Source organism: Dermacentor variabilis, chromosome 8 (assembly GCF_050947875.1).
Source record: "Dermacentor variabilis isolate Ectoservices chromosome 8, ASM5094787v1, whole genome shotgun sequence".
NCBI classification, from domain to species: domain Eukaryota; kingdom Metazoa; phylum Arthropoda; class Arachnida; order Ixodida; family Ixodidae; genus Dermacentor; species Dermacentor variabilis.
In genome coordinates, this window is record NC_134575.1 from 99,904,934 (window position 1) to 99,922,358 (window position 17,425).

Here is a 17,425-nt window from a genome sequence, read left to right on the forward strand (position 1 = left end):
CCACCCATGCGCCGCCATGCCACTGACGACGCCAAACTTCGCTTGGCTCGTCTTGGCGCGGCATTGTCTGCGGAAATGTGAACGACGTGGGGGGGGGGGGGGGCTGCTCATAGATAGTACTGCGAAATTGCAGTGAAACACTACAGTGCTTGAACAAAAAACAAACCAGAGTGAACTGTGAGAGATAGCAAAAATTTTATTTTCCTGTGGCACCTTAAACACCTGTCCTATGTTAAAAGGGACTATAGGAGCAATCTTGCTTGAGTAGTATGAGGGATCACGCGGCGCGCTACTCATAGGTTTGGCTTATGGAGCTCAATAAAAATAGCCCGCGGCAACCCTCCTGGACATCTCTGTGAGTACTCTCAAAACGGGGGAAGTTTCTTACTCTCGAAATAACAATCTTGTGCAAACTGAAAGCGCAAAATCGTTTACAGACGCAATCTGTTTACCGAATACGTACAGTGAACGCCACTGCGCGCGGAGGCCGCGATGGAGTCTCCCGAACCGCCTTCTTGCATGAAAGATAGGCAAACCCGCCGCGGTTGCTCCGTGGCTATGGTGTTTGGCTGCTGAGCACGTGGTCGTGGGAACGAATCCCGGCCACGGCGGCCGCATTTCGATGGGGGCTGAAGCGAAAACACCTGTTTACTCAGATTTAGGTGCACGTTAAAGAACCTCAGGTGGTCGAAACGTTCTTGTGGAAGTGTTCTAAGATGAAACTTAATGAGTTGAGCTTGTTAATTTTCTCAATGTGCTTCACGAGTGTATTAGTTTGGTTGATTAGTGGGCGGTGTTTGTTTTGTAGGCGGGGAGCGACAGTTCTTACGGTTATATGTGCGTTTGGGCGAGCGGCTGGAATTGTTCGTATTACGTCGTTCATGGTCTCTATCCTTTCCGCGGCGCTTTGTGTACTGAGGTTGCTTGTGCCTACATGGATAATGAAGTGTGTGGTGTCAAGTGGCGTATCACAAACTAGCGGGAGGATATCTGATGTTTGCACCCCACTCAGGTGTGTTATGTATGGCGCGTGTGGGCCTGGTGGAAAGTGTTTCTTCAGGTATCTGTACTGACTGTCTCCAAGAACTGCTACATGGAGAAAGGATAACAAGGGGCACTTACCCTGTTCCGTCATCGTCAGCTGGCATGGAAGTCCATAATCAACAAAGGGGCTGACAGATGGAACAGCACACTGTGGTATAAAGTTTGTAAACAGGGACAAGGTGCCTCAGAAAGGTTGGCCAACGTTTCGATAGGAGGACCTATCTTCGTCAAAGGCGGCCTTATCATCCTCGGAATGTTAGCTTTAAAGAGTTAGTGCCGTCCCGCCCGCTTCTGCGCACGTCACCCTCCTATTTCTTATACCGGTTTCGGTTTCCCCCTCTCTTTTCTTTTTTGTCGGTTTTTTATGTTTTTGAAACACTCTCACCAACATTCCGAAGTCCCAGACATCAGTATGCCTTTTTCGGCGCCTCTGCCACATAGAGTATCGCCATTTCTGTATACCGCCGTAACGACACCTACGTTGAGCGACTGGGGGCTAACGTCCCTTGAAAGACCATGTCGTTGCCTTCCAGTTACCCCAACGCAGACTCCTTGTCGCCATCTTAACTACTTCAAGATTACTCGACGCATTGCTGCTATACTACGCAAGTCACTCTTTTAACTCATGTTTTTGTGTGTATGTGTTTTGTGTTACTCGCGCACTGACCGCCTGACCGGCTCTTCTAATGCCACGAAAACATTCAGCCAATGACACTTCTGAATGCTCCCTAACCTCACACTTCACCAACGCCCTCCCATGCCCCCTTCTTTCTTACTTTTTTGTTCTTTCTCCTTTTTTTCCCCTCTTGGTGTTTACACCAAGAGGGAAAAAAATCCTGTTTACAAACTTACACGGACGTTTACACCCCTGTTTACAAACTTTATACGGACGGATTATACGAATTTAATGTCATGCCATTCGGCCTATGTAGTCTGCCCGCTACCTTCGAGCGCATGATGGACAGCATCTTGCGCGGTCTCAAGTGGTACACGTGTTTGTGCTACTTAGATGATGTTGTTGTCTTCCCACCTGATTTCCCGATTCACCTCCAACGACTAAGAGAGGTATTAGGCTTTTTACAAAGACTGGCTTGCAGCTGAACATAAAAAAAAAATGCTTCTTTGCTGCCCGTAAGCTTACCATCTTAGGGCACGTCGTATCGAAAGACGGTGTGCTTCCGGATCCTGCAAAACCCCGTGCAGTGGCGGAGTTCCCCAAACCCAAAAACCTGAAGACACTACGCAGTTTCGTCGGCCTCTGCTCCTATTTTCGCCGCTTTATGAAGAACTTTGCTATGATCATCGCCCCTTTACATCAACTGTTGGATGGAGACAAGGCAATATCCGCCTGATCGAAAGCATGCGATGACGCGTTCACGACCTTTCGCCATCTGCTCACCGTTCCTCCTATTTTGCGACATTTTGACCCCGCTGCCGCAACTGAGGTCCATAAAGATGCCAGCGGAGTCGGCCTTGGGGCGGTTCTTGCCCAAAGCAAACGTAGTCTTGAGGAATACGTCGTTGCTTACGCTAGCCGTACGCTGACAAAGTCGGAGTTAAACTATTCTGTTACAAAAAAGGAGTGTTTAGCCATACTCTGGGCCCTTATGAAATTTCGACCTTACTTATACGGCCGCCAATTTGATACAGTAACGGACCACCATGCGCTGTGCTGGCTCTCCTCATCGAAAGACCGCTCTGGCCGCCTCGCACGCTGGGCGCTCCGTTTGCAAGAATACGACATCCGGGTCTTGTACCGCTCTGTACGCAAGCATACCGATGCTGACGCTCTCTCTCGATCGCCCATTTCACCTGACGCCCACAGTCTTTGCCCGCTCAACTTTGTCCTGTCAGCACTTGACATCGATGACATGCGCTCTGAGCAGCGCAAAGACCCGTGGATTTCTTCGCTTTTAGAGTTTCTCGCTGATCCTGCCACTATTACAGCGTCTAGGACGCTACGGCGGTAGGCGCATCGCTTTGTTGTTCGCGACCAACTCCTCTACTATGGCAACTATCTCCACGAGGGTCGGCAATGGCGCCTCGTAATACCACGTCATCTTCGGGCTGATTTATGCGCATCGTTCCACACTGATCCCCAATGTGCACACGGTGGCGTGTTAAGCACCTACACCCGCCTTAGGCTCCGGTATTACTGGCCTGGCATGTACAAGTTCGTTCGCAACTACGCCCGCTGCTTCCTCGACTGCCAGCGCCGAAAGTCGGTCCCTACTGCCCCTGCCGCACCTTTGCAGCCCCTTCCTTGTCTGTCCCGTCCTTTTGATCGCGTCGGAATCGACATTTACGGTCCACTTCCTTGTACCGGGGCTGGGAACCGCTGGATTTTCGATACAGTGGATCATCTCACACGCTGTGCAGAAACCGCTGCACTTTCATCTGCCACTGCCCAGGACGTTGGGTCATTCATACTGCGGCATCTTGTTCTTCGTCACGGAGCCGTTCGGGAACTTCTTAGTGATCGAGGCCGCGCTTTTATATCTGAAGTCGTGACGTCGCTTCTGAAGGAGTGTGTGACATGATCCACAGGACCACTAGCGCATAGCATCCGCAAACGAAGGGGTTGACGGAGCGCTTCAACCGTACTCTTGGCGACATGCTCGCTATGTACGTCGCGTCCGACCATTACAACTGGGACGCTGTGCTTCCGTTCATCACGTTCGCCTATAATACTGCCACTCAAGCCACCACTGGTTTTCCCCATTTTTCTTACTGTGCAGCCGCGAACCTTCCTGCACCATCGATACCATTCTGCTCTACCAGCCTGATTCATCATAATGCGTTCCTGTCTCTCAAGCTGCGCAGCATGCTGAAGAATGGAGGCAACTGGGCCGCTGTCTTACCACCGATCACACACACCAGAAGCTTCGTTGCGGAGGCTCTGACCTCCAAAGCTTCCCTTCCGATGCATTGGTTTGGCTGTGGGATCCGCTTGTAGCTCCCGGCCTTTCTTCTAAGCTGCTCCCACGATATCATGTACCTTGCCGTGTTATTGCACAAACTTCCCCCGTGAACTATGTCGTCGAGCCTGTGTCGCCGTCTTCTGATCAGCGCCGTCGCGGTCGCGAAACTGTTCACGTAGATCGGCTTAAACCCTTCTACGAGCCCGCTATGCTACCTTACGCTTAGATCGCCAGGATGGCGCCTATTTCTCCGAGGGACAGATGTAAGGAAGAAGAAGCGCCGGTTCGCCCTGCGCATCTCCAGCGTATGAAAGGCAACGCATAAGTGACGGTTAGTCAGGCGCATCACTAGCGCTTTACACACGCGGCCGCTTCTGACTGGTCGCAGAGTTATGACTACCGCACCGAGTTCGACCTCTCACTCCATGCGTACCCTGTCAATAAATACCTTGACACATGGCTTTTTTTATTATCTCGGTGCATGATAGTTCATAGGGGCACTCTGTATATACTTATGACCTTGGCATGCAAGTGACGATCTTTCCATCCCTTATAAATGCTATAAATTAATAGAAGTGTTTTTACTGAGTCGTTAGCTTTGCTTACCAGAAAGAGAAGCGATACTGAGACACATATCATTCACGTGCACTTCACACGCCGTTGATAACAGACTCTGCCGAAGGGATCACTAAAGTCTACAGGATTTTTTTTCAGGGTCAAAAAAGCACGGAAGGAATTTTGATTTGAGTTGAACAGAGAGCAACATATTCATTCTCTAAGCATAAGCTATCCACCGCTTTAGAAATAATTGTTATTTGGCTACCTCCTCCTCGTTCAAAATGTAATTATCTTTGTCCTGTGTATATATTTAAATATATTGTGTATGCATGCATGGTGTTTACAGTGGCAATTTAAAAAAAAAAATGTTGAAGTGAGAAAATGCGGATGAGGCAGCCACAGCTTGTGCTTAAAATGCGCTTGTCCTCCTATTGTCAGAATTTGCAGAAATAAAGCGAAATTATGAATAAAAATTTGTGTGCGTCCGCGCCAACAAAGATGCAGTAAGCTATTAGCTACAATAAACATTTTAAGTGAAAAGGTCGAGGGCCAAAAGGAGCCTCAAATGATGTGGCTGACAAAACTCTGACAATGACACGTTCGGTAGGGAGGGCAGGCATCGTCATCGCCGGGCGAGGGTGAGGATCAGCACCCCCTCCCTCGGAAGACTCCGGAGGGGCCTGTGCCCCGGAGCCCTCCCGTAGTCGGCGCCTATGGAACTGTGGCTAACGAGGTGTCCAGTGCGATTTAGGTTGGTCTAGTTTTGCTGTACGGGAGGCTTCCAGCAAGTTGGCCTTGTACAAACGCCTGCTGCATATGCATTGCGACAGGTGGGCGAAGAGTCTTCGACTACTTGTCGGCAACCTGTCTTCGCACGCAGTGGGCACGGCGGGTGTACCACTTGGAGCAAAAATACGGCCTCATACGAGACGGCATACTGGCGGAATCGGCAAGAGCCTACGCCAAGGCAGTGCAACAAAGAGTTCATGACGTGGAGGATGCGGCGTGGTAACATGCATTTGTCCACAAAGAGACGTCTTTCTACCGCCAACACAAGAAGTCCATCAAAGTTGTCCGCCTATACAATGGCGTCAGCAGCGCCCTCGTTTTGAGGCCAGAGCAGGGCCACAGCGCACTCTGACACGGCAATGTGCGTTCAATACAATTAACAGTGACATGTGTTCTGCCGCTCCTGCGGGCACTCAGATGAAACAATCGAGCATCTGGTGCTTCAGTGTCACGAGCTTGGCGAGTCTGTGTCTGACAAAGCGCTAGCAGTAGCACTCAGCTTCGATGTCTATGAGGGTGATATGGAGACTGTAGCAGCGTCCACAACTAAGCGACTCCTTGAACAGTGGAGGCCAGCAACACTGCAAAGCAGGCGGTTGCCAACACCGTTAGTGGAGGACCTGGGGAGAAGTGTCCGTGGCTATGTAGGTGTGGATTGAGGGCACGAAGTCGGCTACCCTTCCTGGAACACACTTTTGTAGTTTTTTGTTGTTTCTTTTATTCTATATTGCCCGGCCTTCATGGTAGCGGCCACCCGTTTCAAAGGAAAAGCACCACTTCATCATCGCCAACCCGCTACTACTGACAAGCACATAAAAACTGGATTTAATCGGGCTTTCTGCGCATGTGTGCGAGAGAAATCAGCTGGGGACTTTCGGTCCTTGAGTTTCTCATCGCCTAGAGACTACGGGGGAGAACGTTGTTGGCTCCGTTCACGCCTAGCTGAGCTGGCAGCACAGAATCGACAGAGCGCGTGATTGGCACGGCGAAGAAGACATGTCCCAGGCGAGTTTGATGCGGCGGTAGCACATTACATTCTGATAGTCGCAGGGGGATACGGTTGCGCGGGCTGGTCTTAGAACAGCTTTGCTATAGATTTTTCACAGTGTTGTTGCAGCTCATTTAATTATCACCTGCATTCATTGTAGTAAGAGAAATGGCGAAACTGCGCGGAAGGGCGTCTCTTGAAGTTTCCCAACAACCATTGCCGCCTTCCCGACTGCATATACGCTTAGCTACATGCTTTCCCGACGCAGTAAAAACGATTAAGACGCGGCATCGGCTGCTACTGCGTGATGCAATATCACTACGACAAGAAAATTAAATAAACAACGGAAATTAATGCAGCGACTGTGGTCAAACGTACGTCAAGCGTGATAAGCGGACCTACCAACCCAGGAAGCATGCAGCTAGTTAATATGGATATACCTTCATGCTTGATCTAGCTAAGGCCGCAGCTAATAGCCGTCTTTCGTAAGCCGTACTCTAGACCTAGACATCTGCAAGCAAGCTGGTAGCTCAGATAATGCTCCCTCCACTAACAGCTAGTAGCCACCTTGGGAAGCACTGTTGTAGCGGCAGTGTAGGCATTCAATATCCAGACTTGTTTCAGCTTCGCATGTGCTATAGTTAGTTCTATTAATTACCATGTTTAGGTTCTTGGGAGGCTGTATTCTTACTTTACACGTCACTGCAAAAGCACAAGAAAGGCAACGGCCACAGTAAAATTTTCACTTCGACTGTGGTCAGTATCTTTCTTGTGCCAATTCCCAATCATGTGAATTGTCAAGCAATTGATTTCATGCCACTATAATATTGCACAAAACATCAAATTTACAATCATGTAAAGAAGTAATAAATAGCGTGCAACAATATACTTTTTCTAAATACATAGCATCAGCACTGAAATAGTTATCCCAATGTTCACAATGTATTTGTGCTCTATGTATTGTTGTCCCACTCCTTGTAAACTGAAACATAACAGCCTTCGCTTAAGCTTGCGCAAGTATACGCATTCCTAGTGCTCAAATGGCATCAGCATTAACCAACTTTAGTTTGTACAAAAGTTAGTAAGGAAACCTTATTGGAAGTTTTCATACAAAGTATGGCATCTGACTCAACGCGTGAGCAGGAGAACAAGTGATTTTACATGTGGTCATGATCACAAAATTATTTAGCTTGTGGTTTACATTTACTCTTTGTGAACCTCCATAACTTCTCTTTCTGAACCGCAACCAACCCAACCTTTACCCCCCCTCTGTTTTCAGAGCCCAATAATCTATTTACAGTATGACACGCATGCCCTTATCCCCCCCCCCCGAATGTCTGCTTCATTCCCCATAGCGAAAGAAGCCTCTGTCGAGAGACTTCAAGCCAAGGTGATCTTGACACCAGCCATCACTTCCGCCAGGGGTCAGCGATACATACACATCATCCAGTGCCCGCATTCTCTGGTCCTGCATCTGATGCTCGCCATCTACTTTAGACATACCCTGTGCCCCTGGAACAAAAACAACTCGGGAAAGTGTACTTAAAGGTGTAAATCGAACACTGATAAAGCAGAAGACGATGAACAATGAATTATAGAGAACACATTAAGCATGTTGCAGTATCTCAATGAAACGAGGTTGCATGCATATGCCGGGTGTTTCAGCTAACACTTCCAAAATGTTTGAAAGTTGCCTGTGGAGGTAGCACAATTCTAGTTCATGAGCTGCTCTACTCGAAGAGGCGGACATCACTTGTACAAATAATTGAAATGTGTAACAGACAAATTAACGAAATTTGATTACCTAGGGTTTTAATTATTTTATGGCCCAGTTGCATTTGCACTTGAATGCATGACACGGCGTTTTGTTATGAAAGTAACTGGAACGGCAATTCATTTCTCCGCAAAGTTTGGGAATTCATCATGATCATCATCAGCCTATTTTATGTCCACTGCAGGACGAAGGCCTCTCCCTGCGATCTCCAATTACCCCTGTCCTCCGCCAACCGATTCCAGCTAGCACCCGCAAATTTCCTCATTTCATCGCACCACCTTGTTTTCTGACGACTTCTACCGTGCTTCCCTTCTCTTGGTATCCATTCTGTCACCCTAATGGTCCAACGGTTATCTAATCTGCGCAATACATGACCTGCCCAGCGCCATTTTTTAATCTTAATGTCTATTAGAATATCGTCTCTACCCGTTTGCTCACTGATCCAAACCGCTCTCTCTCTGTCTCTTAAAGTTATGCCTAGCATTCTTCGTTCCATCGCTCTTTGCGCGGTCCTTAACTTGTTCTCAGGTTTCTTTGTCAGTTTCGAGGTCTCTGCCCCATATGTCAGCACCTTTGGTAAAATGCACGGATTGTACACCTTCCTTTTCTACGATAACGGTAAGCTCCCAGTCAGGAGCTCACGATGTCTGCCGTATGCGATCCAACCCATTTTTATTCTCTGAATTTCTTTCTCGTGGTCAGGGTTCTCTGTGATTAGTTGACCAAGGTAAACGTACTCCTTCACAGACTCTAGAGCCTGACTTCCGATATTGAAGTCTTGTTCCCTTGCCTGGTTATTTATCATTATCTTTGTCATCTGCATATTAATCTTCAACCCACTCTTACACTCTCGCTGTTAAGGTCCTCAATCATTTGTTCTAACTCGTCCGCAGTGTTGCTGAATACAACAATGTCATCGGCAAACCGAAGGTTGCTGAGGTATTCGCCGTCAATCCTTCATCCTAAACCTTCCCACTTTAATGCTTGAATACGTCTTCCAAGACCGCGGTGAATAGCAGTGGAGAGATTGTGCCCCCTTGTCTGACCCCTTTACAGGTACCTTCCTACTTTTCTTGTGCAGAATTAAGGTGCCTGTGGAATCTCTGTAGATATTTTCCAAGGTATTTACGTAAGCATTCTCTACTCCTTGATTACGGAATGCCTCTATGACTGTTGGTATCTCTACTGAATCAAATGCTTTTTCGTAATCTATGAAAGCCATACGCAGAAGCTTATTTTACTCTGCGGATTTCTCGATAACCTGAATAATGGCATGTATATGATAAATTGTAGGGTATCCCTTCCTGAAGCCAGCCTGTTCCCTTATTTGACTAAAGTCGAGTGTTGCCCTTATTCTATAGCAGATTATTTTGGTAAATAGTTTATATAATACTGGGAGTAAGCTAATGGGCCTACGATTCAGTTCTTTAACATCTCCCTTTTTGTGGATTAGTATAATGTTCGCATTCTTCCATTTTTCAGGACACTTGCAGTCGATAGACACTTCGTACAGAAAGCCGCCAGTTTTCCTAGCATTATGCCTCCTCCATCTTTGATTAAATCGACTGTTATTCCATCCTCTCCTGCCGCTTTTCCCCGTTTCATGCCCTGCAAGGCCCTTCTGACCTCATCTCTAGTTATAGGAGGAGTTTCTGTATAGTGTTCATTATTGTTTCGAATAGAATACTTCCGAGTGCTCTGGGTACTGTACAGGTCAGTATAGAATTCTTCCGCTGCTTTTACTATATCTTCCAGATTGCTGATGATATTACCCTGTCTATCTTTCAGTGCATACATCTTGGTTTGTCCGATGCCTAGTTTCCTTCTCATAGATTTCAGGCTTCGTCAATTTTTTACGGCTTCTTCAGTCTTTCTCACGTTATATTTCGAATATCACTTATTTTCGCTTTATTGATCAGTTTTGAAAGTTCCGCGAATTCTTCTTATCTGTTGAGTTGGACACTTTCATTGTTTGTCGTTTCTTTATTAGGTCCTTTGTTACATAGGAGAGCTTGCCTACTGGCTGCCTTGGTGCCTTGCCTCCTACCTCAATTGGTGCCTCTGAAGCCACCTCGTTACGGTTTCATTCATTACCTCTATGTCATTATCGTCATTTCGCTGTTCTAAGGCTGCATATTTGTTTGCAAGTACCAGCCTAAATTTGTCATCGTTTACCCTTACTGCCTCTAAGTTGACCTGTCCTTTCTTGACCAATTTTACTCTTTCTCTGTTCAAATTGAGGTGAATCCTAGCCGTCACTAACCTATGATCACAGCACTTTACCCTGCCTATCACTTCTACGTCCTGCACTGTGCTGGAATAGGCAGAAAGTATGAAATCAATTTCATTTCTTGTTTCACCATTAGAACTTTTCCGAGTCCACTTTCTGTTGCTACATTTCCTGAAAAAGGTGTTCATTATTCTCAGCTTATTGATTTCTGCGAACTCTACCAGCATCTCTGTAGCGTTTCTAGAATCGACGCCGTAGTTGCCAATTGCCATCTGCTTTTTCCCCACTTTTGCATTGAAGTCGCCCATTACTACTGTATACCGAGTTTGCTCTTCTCTCATCGCTAATTCAACATTTTCATGAAACTGATCTACTCCCACATCGTTGTGACTGGATCTTGGGCTTAGGCTCGTACTATCTTTATTCTATACATCTTATAAGTTTGATTACGACTACTGCTACCCTTTCGTTTATGCTGTAGAATTCGTCAATGTTGCTCACTATGTCCTTATGGTTTAGGAATCCTACCCCGGATTGCCTCTTATCAGGGTGACCTCTATAGCAGAGGACATGGCCGTTATTCAGCAATGTGTAAGCCTCACCAGTTCTTCTAATCTCACTAAGGCCGACAATATGCCTATTAATTCCTTCAAGAGTCCTGCTAAGCTAGTGTCACTCGAGAGCGTTCGGGTGTTAAACGTTGCAAGGGTCAGTTTCCATTGGCGGCCTGTTCGGATGCAGATATTCTTAGCACCCTCTTCTGCGCTACAAGTCTTACCGCCGCCTTGGTCAGGTGCTCCGCAGCTGCAGGGGACCGAGGGCCATTGGTTAATTGAATACATCATGTCAGGGAGGTTGTGGCCGAATACTGCACCAGGGAGGCCAATTCCTGTTCTGGTGAGGGAGTGTCTGTTCAGTTTAGTGGGCCTTCCTAATTTGTTTGTACCAGGATTAGTATAGCCTCTCTCGCTCTCGGCATTTTTCGCCGGTGTCAGGCGTCACTCCATGCCTGCAGATGTAGTGCGATGGAGAATGCGAAAAAAGAAAAAAAATACGAGGGGGGGGGGGGAGGGATGGGAACTTCCGACTACCGCAGCCAAGCATTCGACATAGCTCAGTAAGATAATCCCGCAGGTGGCTAGGCTACGTTGGCGCCGAAAAGTACGGCCCAGAGGGCCCTACATGCCTCAGCGATCCGCTGATTTGTTCGCGCTTTGCCGGTTTTGCTGATCGTCATAGGTTGCCCGATCGCAATACAATTCTCGCTCGCAACAGAATTCTCGGGAACACAAACGAAAATAAGCAAGAAAGAATAACTGCAGAAGTAGACGAAAGGAATGGACGGATATACGATCGTTCTGACGTGCTGAAAATCTGTGTTAGCTTTAAAGCTAGGTGTTGATGCAACTAGCCTTCCCCTATTCTTTGCGTGAAAACTGTAAGCAAAAACCTTCCCGTCATTTTTCTCTGCACCTCTTTTGCGGAAATTTCGCATCCTCAAAGAAAGTCCGTTTTGGCAGCGCGCCTCGTAAGTTGCTGCGCACAAGTTCTTGGACGGTTGTAGTGTTATGGAATGTGTAGTGCCAACGTCGACTCGCGTATTAGGTTCCCCGAATATGTTTTCAAAATCTGCATAAGCTAGCTTTTATGTATTGTGGGCTTATAAAGAGGGAATCGCGGCAAGTGCAGATGTTCGGAAATTGACTGCGTTATTTTTCTAGCATTGTCTCTAGAAACCATGTGTAAGGTATGTCGGTAGCGTATTTGCAAAGCCATTTTCGTTTGAGAATTAATACCTCATAATTGGTGCCATCCTGAGAATTCGTTCCAAGTGCATCAAACTTGCTAAACTCCGCGGCTAGAATTTGTAAATTGCAATATGGGTCATAAGGTAATTAGTTTGCAGAGTTAATTAGTGGATTATGCATTTCAATTTTTACCACCTCACGAACTAGAGGTGTTATATCTGCCACAGGTAACCTTTAAAAATATCCGAAAGTGTTCGCTGAAACACCGTGCATATAGTTTCATATTGACGTTTCCTCGGTTGGCAACCAACGAGAATAAAAAATAGGCGTCTTGTTGAGAGCGAGGGTCACTGCTACATTCCAGGCGACGCGGACATTTATGCTTATCACTACGACTGATACATCGAACACCGTTCCAGAACAAGAGTGTCATGCAACATTTCTTTGCAAAATACTACTATAGGCTTTTGAGTGCCCGGAACTTCAATTGCTGTGAACAGGCCGTGAATGGCACACTGTGTGTAGTGTAAAAGCCACATGGTCTGCCTGCGCAGGGCATTATGTAGAGCGGAAAAAGAATTGCTGGTCCATATATCATCGCACATATCTCATGAAGCGAAATTGCTATTTTAACTGCATATAATGGCAGGCGGATCCAGATGCTCCCCCCAACCCCCCCATCACCCCATCCTTTTCCCCAGACATGCCGGATTCTCTGTGGATTGAGTGTGCAAAAGGGCTCCCTCTTATCGCCATTTGATGCTCCATAAGCATTAATGAGCTCTTATGTTAGGTCTGTGTGTAAGCAAACTAGCGTGAAAAGGAATAGAGGGGCACTACGAAAAAGCTGGTCAGGCATCCCCAACACCAAGAAGTTTGAGAGCCCCTGCCTTGTGTAACTGTGCACCGTTATATCTGAGAAAGGCCTATATGTTAGCACACATTCCAAGAGAATATGAAGTGACCTACATAGGGCTTCAATGTATGACTTATTGTGAAGAGACAATGCACATGAGAGAAATGATGTATGCATATAGAACAGAATTGCTAATGTAATTTTGCTTCCACACAATTGTAGACAAAAGGGTGAGTTGTTGCAGAATAAGAAGATACGAACAAAACAAGTAGGTTCATTCACGAGTGCATTCACACTGCTTATGTTCTCAATGTCTCAGAAATCTAGTTTAGCTCTAACTAAACACGGCATCAACATATTCGTGATACTTCAACAGAACTTCCAAACAACTCAGGACAATAATAGATCAGAAAAAAAATGTGCCATTAGCTTTTCTTGTGCACACATAATACTCTTTTCATGCACAAATATGTTCAATTAGGTAGTGGTCTACTTTGATAACATGTCGTAGGGAGACTTACAGCATTCGCAATTTATCGCTAATGAATATATTGCTGTACACAGGAGTCTCTTGTAGGCATAGCGAATAAACAAGTACTTCGCTGTTGAGCCGTTACATCAAAGGGATTTCACACGATCATGGCCACTGAAACATGTGCTGAAAACTGATTACTAGAAATATTTGTGCAACCTTCAACACACCTGGTCTAAACTATATCTTACTATAACTAAATAACTTAATTGTTAATTACTCATATATTTATTTCCACAATGTGTGCCTACGAACTGGTACCAGACTTTACGGTGCTACTCTCAGTTTTGAGTCATGTCACATCAGTGTTTAAAATTGTTTCATTGCACTTTTCAAACACAATGAAACAGCTTGTAACATTATGCTGGAACATGTGAATTACCCTAGCAGCTCAACATATCCCCGCATATAGTAACGCTTGTCTAAAAGAACGCCATGCAGCATACTGCTCACATATGCATTTTCCCAGTTTATTTTACTTTTATTAAGACACAGACACCTACATTGCTTAACTGTGTGGGTAGATAAATGCTATTTGAGTTCACAAGTTATGAAGAAGTTTTGGAAGAACGTGCACTGAAATGGTCACGTGTTGGCGCAGGCGCCTCTTCACGTGACTGTAAAGTGTCTAAGCCTGCAGGCGTATGTGTTACCAAGATGGCTGAGTGGGTGTGAAGGTAATCCTTAGCAGTGTAACTTGTCAGAAAGGAGAAAATTGTTTTGCGTGTTTACTTATTATATGTCGGTACTTTGTTGCCTAAAACAGATTTAAGCAAGTGTTCAGCAAAAGTATAATTTTCCAGATTTCATGTAATGCGGATGGAATAGGGCCAGAAGTGAAACAAGTCGTTTAGAATACATTTCAGATAGTTTTCGAAAAATGAACAGCTATCACCAAAATAAGTATAAACAATGTGCACATACCGGAGTTCATAACATTGGCAAGTTCCTGTTGTTCCGTCGTACGTTAAGAAGCACTGTTTACTAAAAGCACAAGTGGAGTATAAGGAACAAATGGGGAATTTGCTTGCACACAAAGGGTTCTTCATTCAGTACAAATGATCTCTGTATAGCTAGGAAAGCCTAGCTCCCCGAGAAACGTATACAGCCCCTACTACACACGACATCATATTTTATCCCTATGTTATGCTCAAGGAGGGAGTTACTAAGCAAGGCAATATCATCAGCGAATCGCAAGTTACTAACGTATTCTCCATTAACTCTTATCCGCAATTCTTCCCAATCCAGGTCTCCGAGCACCTCCTGGAAACACGCTGTGAATAGCATTGGAAAGATCGCATCTCCCTGCCTGACACCCTTCTTTATTTTGATTCTGTTGCTTTCTTTACGGGGGACTAAGGTGGCTGTGGAGCCGCTGTAGATATCTTCCAGTATTTTTACATACGGCTCATCTACACCCCGATTCCGCAATGCCTGCATGACTGCTGAGGTTTCGACTGAATCAAACGCTTCCTCGTAATCAATGAAAGCTATATACGAAGGTTGGTTATGTTGCGCACATTTCTCTACCACCTGATTGATACTGTGAATATGGTCTCTTGTTGAGTAGCCTTTAGGAATTCCTGCCTGGTCCCTTGGTTGACATAAGTCTAAGGTGTTCCTGATTCTATTTGTGATTACCTTAGTAAATACTTTGTAGGCAACGGACAGTAAGCTGACCGGTATATAATTTTTTCAAGTTTTTGGCGTCCCCTTTCTTCTGGATTAAGATTATGCTTGCGTTCTTCCAAGATTCCGGTACGCTCCAGGTCATGAGGCATTTCGTATACAGGGTGGCCAGTTTTTCTAGAACAATCTGCCCACCATGCTTCAACAAATCTGTAACCTGATCCTCCCCAGCTCCCTTCCTTGTTTGCAAAGCTCCCAAGCTTACTTTACTTGTGAAGTAAGCCCGGCATTACTTGTGAGATGTCAAGTTCCTCTAGAATTTCCTCTTGCTCTTCCATTATCGTCGTGGTTGCCACTGGCTGGTACTGTATAATCTCTATAGAACTCCTCATCCCTTTGAACTATCTTATCCATATATATATATATATATATATATATATATATATATATATATATATATTATAAAGCAACTATTGTTCTAAGTGGTCCAATGTTACTAGAAGATATTTTGGTTTAGGAACTGCCTATTCAATGCATGAAATATTCGTACTAACTGAATCAAAATAAAAACAGTTATTTCTTGGATTTATTATATTGTAACAGATACGAAAGGCACGGACAAGAGGAAAGAAGGGAAGACGAAGAGGACGAAGCGTTGGAGAGGCCGAGCTGCACTACTATCACGCGACGATCATCATCCATCGCCTGTAAATAAAACCATTTCTTCGCAACTCTTCGTAACAGTTGTGGTGGAAGGTGCGGGGTAATCGACACCCGAAGACGGAGGCTCAACCAGAAATTCTTCGACGGAGCCGTCGCATTGCTGGACTCCCACCGTATCTACCGGAGCTGAATATGTCCCACGACGCAGACGAACAACGGCCCATTCCAACAGCTGCGCCGACAAGTTCCGTTCTGCAGCTGAGAGATGCGCGTCCCTTCGCCGGAAGATCGGACGAAGACGTCGAGGAATGGCTCATCCATTATCACCGGGTGAGTGCCGCCAACAAGTGGAACAGCGCTTCTCAGCTTTCGAACGTCGTGTTCTTCCTAACGGATACTGCGTTGCTGTGGTTCGACAATAACGAGGAAACGTTCACAACATGGGGAAGATTTGTTCCCGAAATCAAAGAGAGATTCGGCGACTCCGCGACGAAAAAGAAAAGGGCGGAACAGACGCTACTGCAACGTGCCTATATTGAGGCGGTAATAAAACTGTGTAGGATGGTGGACTCTGGAATGTCTGAGGAAGATAAAGTCGGGCACATCCTGAAAGGAATTGCCGAAGACGTCTATAATTTCCTCATGGCAAAGGACAACCTGGCTTCCGTCACTGACATCATTCGGCATTGTCGTACTTTCGAGCAGCTGAAAACGAGGCGCATCACGCCGACGTTTGGCAGGCTAGCCAATGTGACAACAGTTGCAAGCGTGGACAGCAACCAGCCCCTCGATCTTGCATCAACGATCAGACAAATAGTTCGGGAAGAGCTCAGCCTGCACGCACAAGCGACACATTCAGGCACTCACAGCTTCCGCCTACCACCAGATTTCGAGTCAAACGTGGCATCCATCGCCCCGTATCCTGCGGCGAGGGGCACCGAGGATTATGAACTCGCGCCCCGACAGCAGCCACGTCTCTACGACAGAGGCGCTACTTATGACGCTCGGCCACAACGAGAGCAGCCGCGTTTTTACCCCCGAGGTCCTGTGACTTCTGTCAGGCCGCGACAAGAAGGGCACCGACCCTACTACCACGACGTGACTTATGAACGATATGACGGATTTCAGCGAGGCGCAGAGACACGTTATCCACATGACAACGAACTTTCTCGCCGCCCGCAGCAGCCTAGCATCCGTTTCGAGGAAGATGCTGTGCACCGCGACCCTCCCGTGTGCTACAACTGCGGTTCCACAGGCCATATAGCACGGTATTGTCGCCAAGGCCGTCAATCACGAAGGACACCACCAATGTTCTCGCCATCCAGACCCCGTACTTCATATGACTTGCGGACGACCGATTCCCTTCCAATGGACCACTTCCCACACGAGACCAGACGCAGCGATTCGCCAACTTCTGAGCGGAGTTTGACGCCGCCAAATAATCGTCCCCGTCGCTCTCCGTCCCCTCGGCGCCGTTCTTCGTCACCGCCGCCGGGAAACTAGCATCCGCGGCCAATGGAGGTGAGGTCGCCGGACGGTCTTTGCCAGAAATTCCTCTGCCTGTTGTGATGCTCAAAAACAAAGTGAATGTCTCGATTGACGGAATACCGACCATGGCGTTAGTTGATACTGGGGCGACTGTGTCTGTGATGAGCCTCGCTTTCAAGAACCGTCTAGGCCACAAAGTTATGTT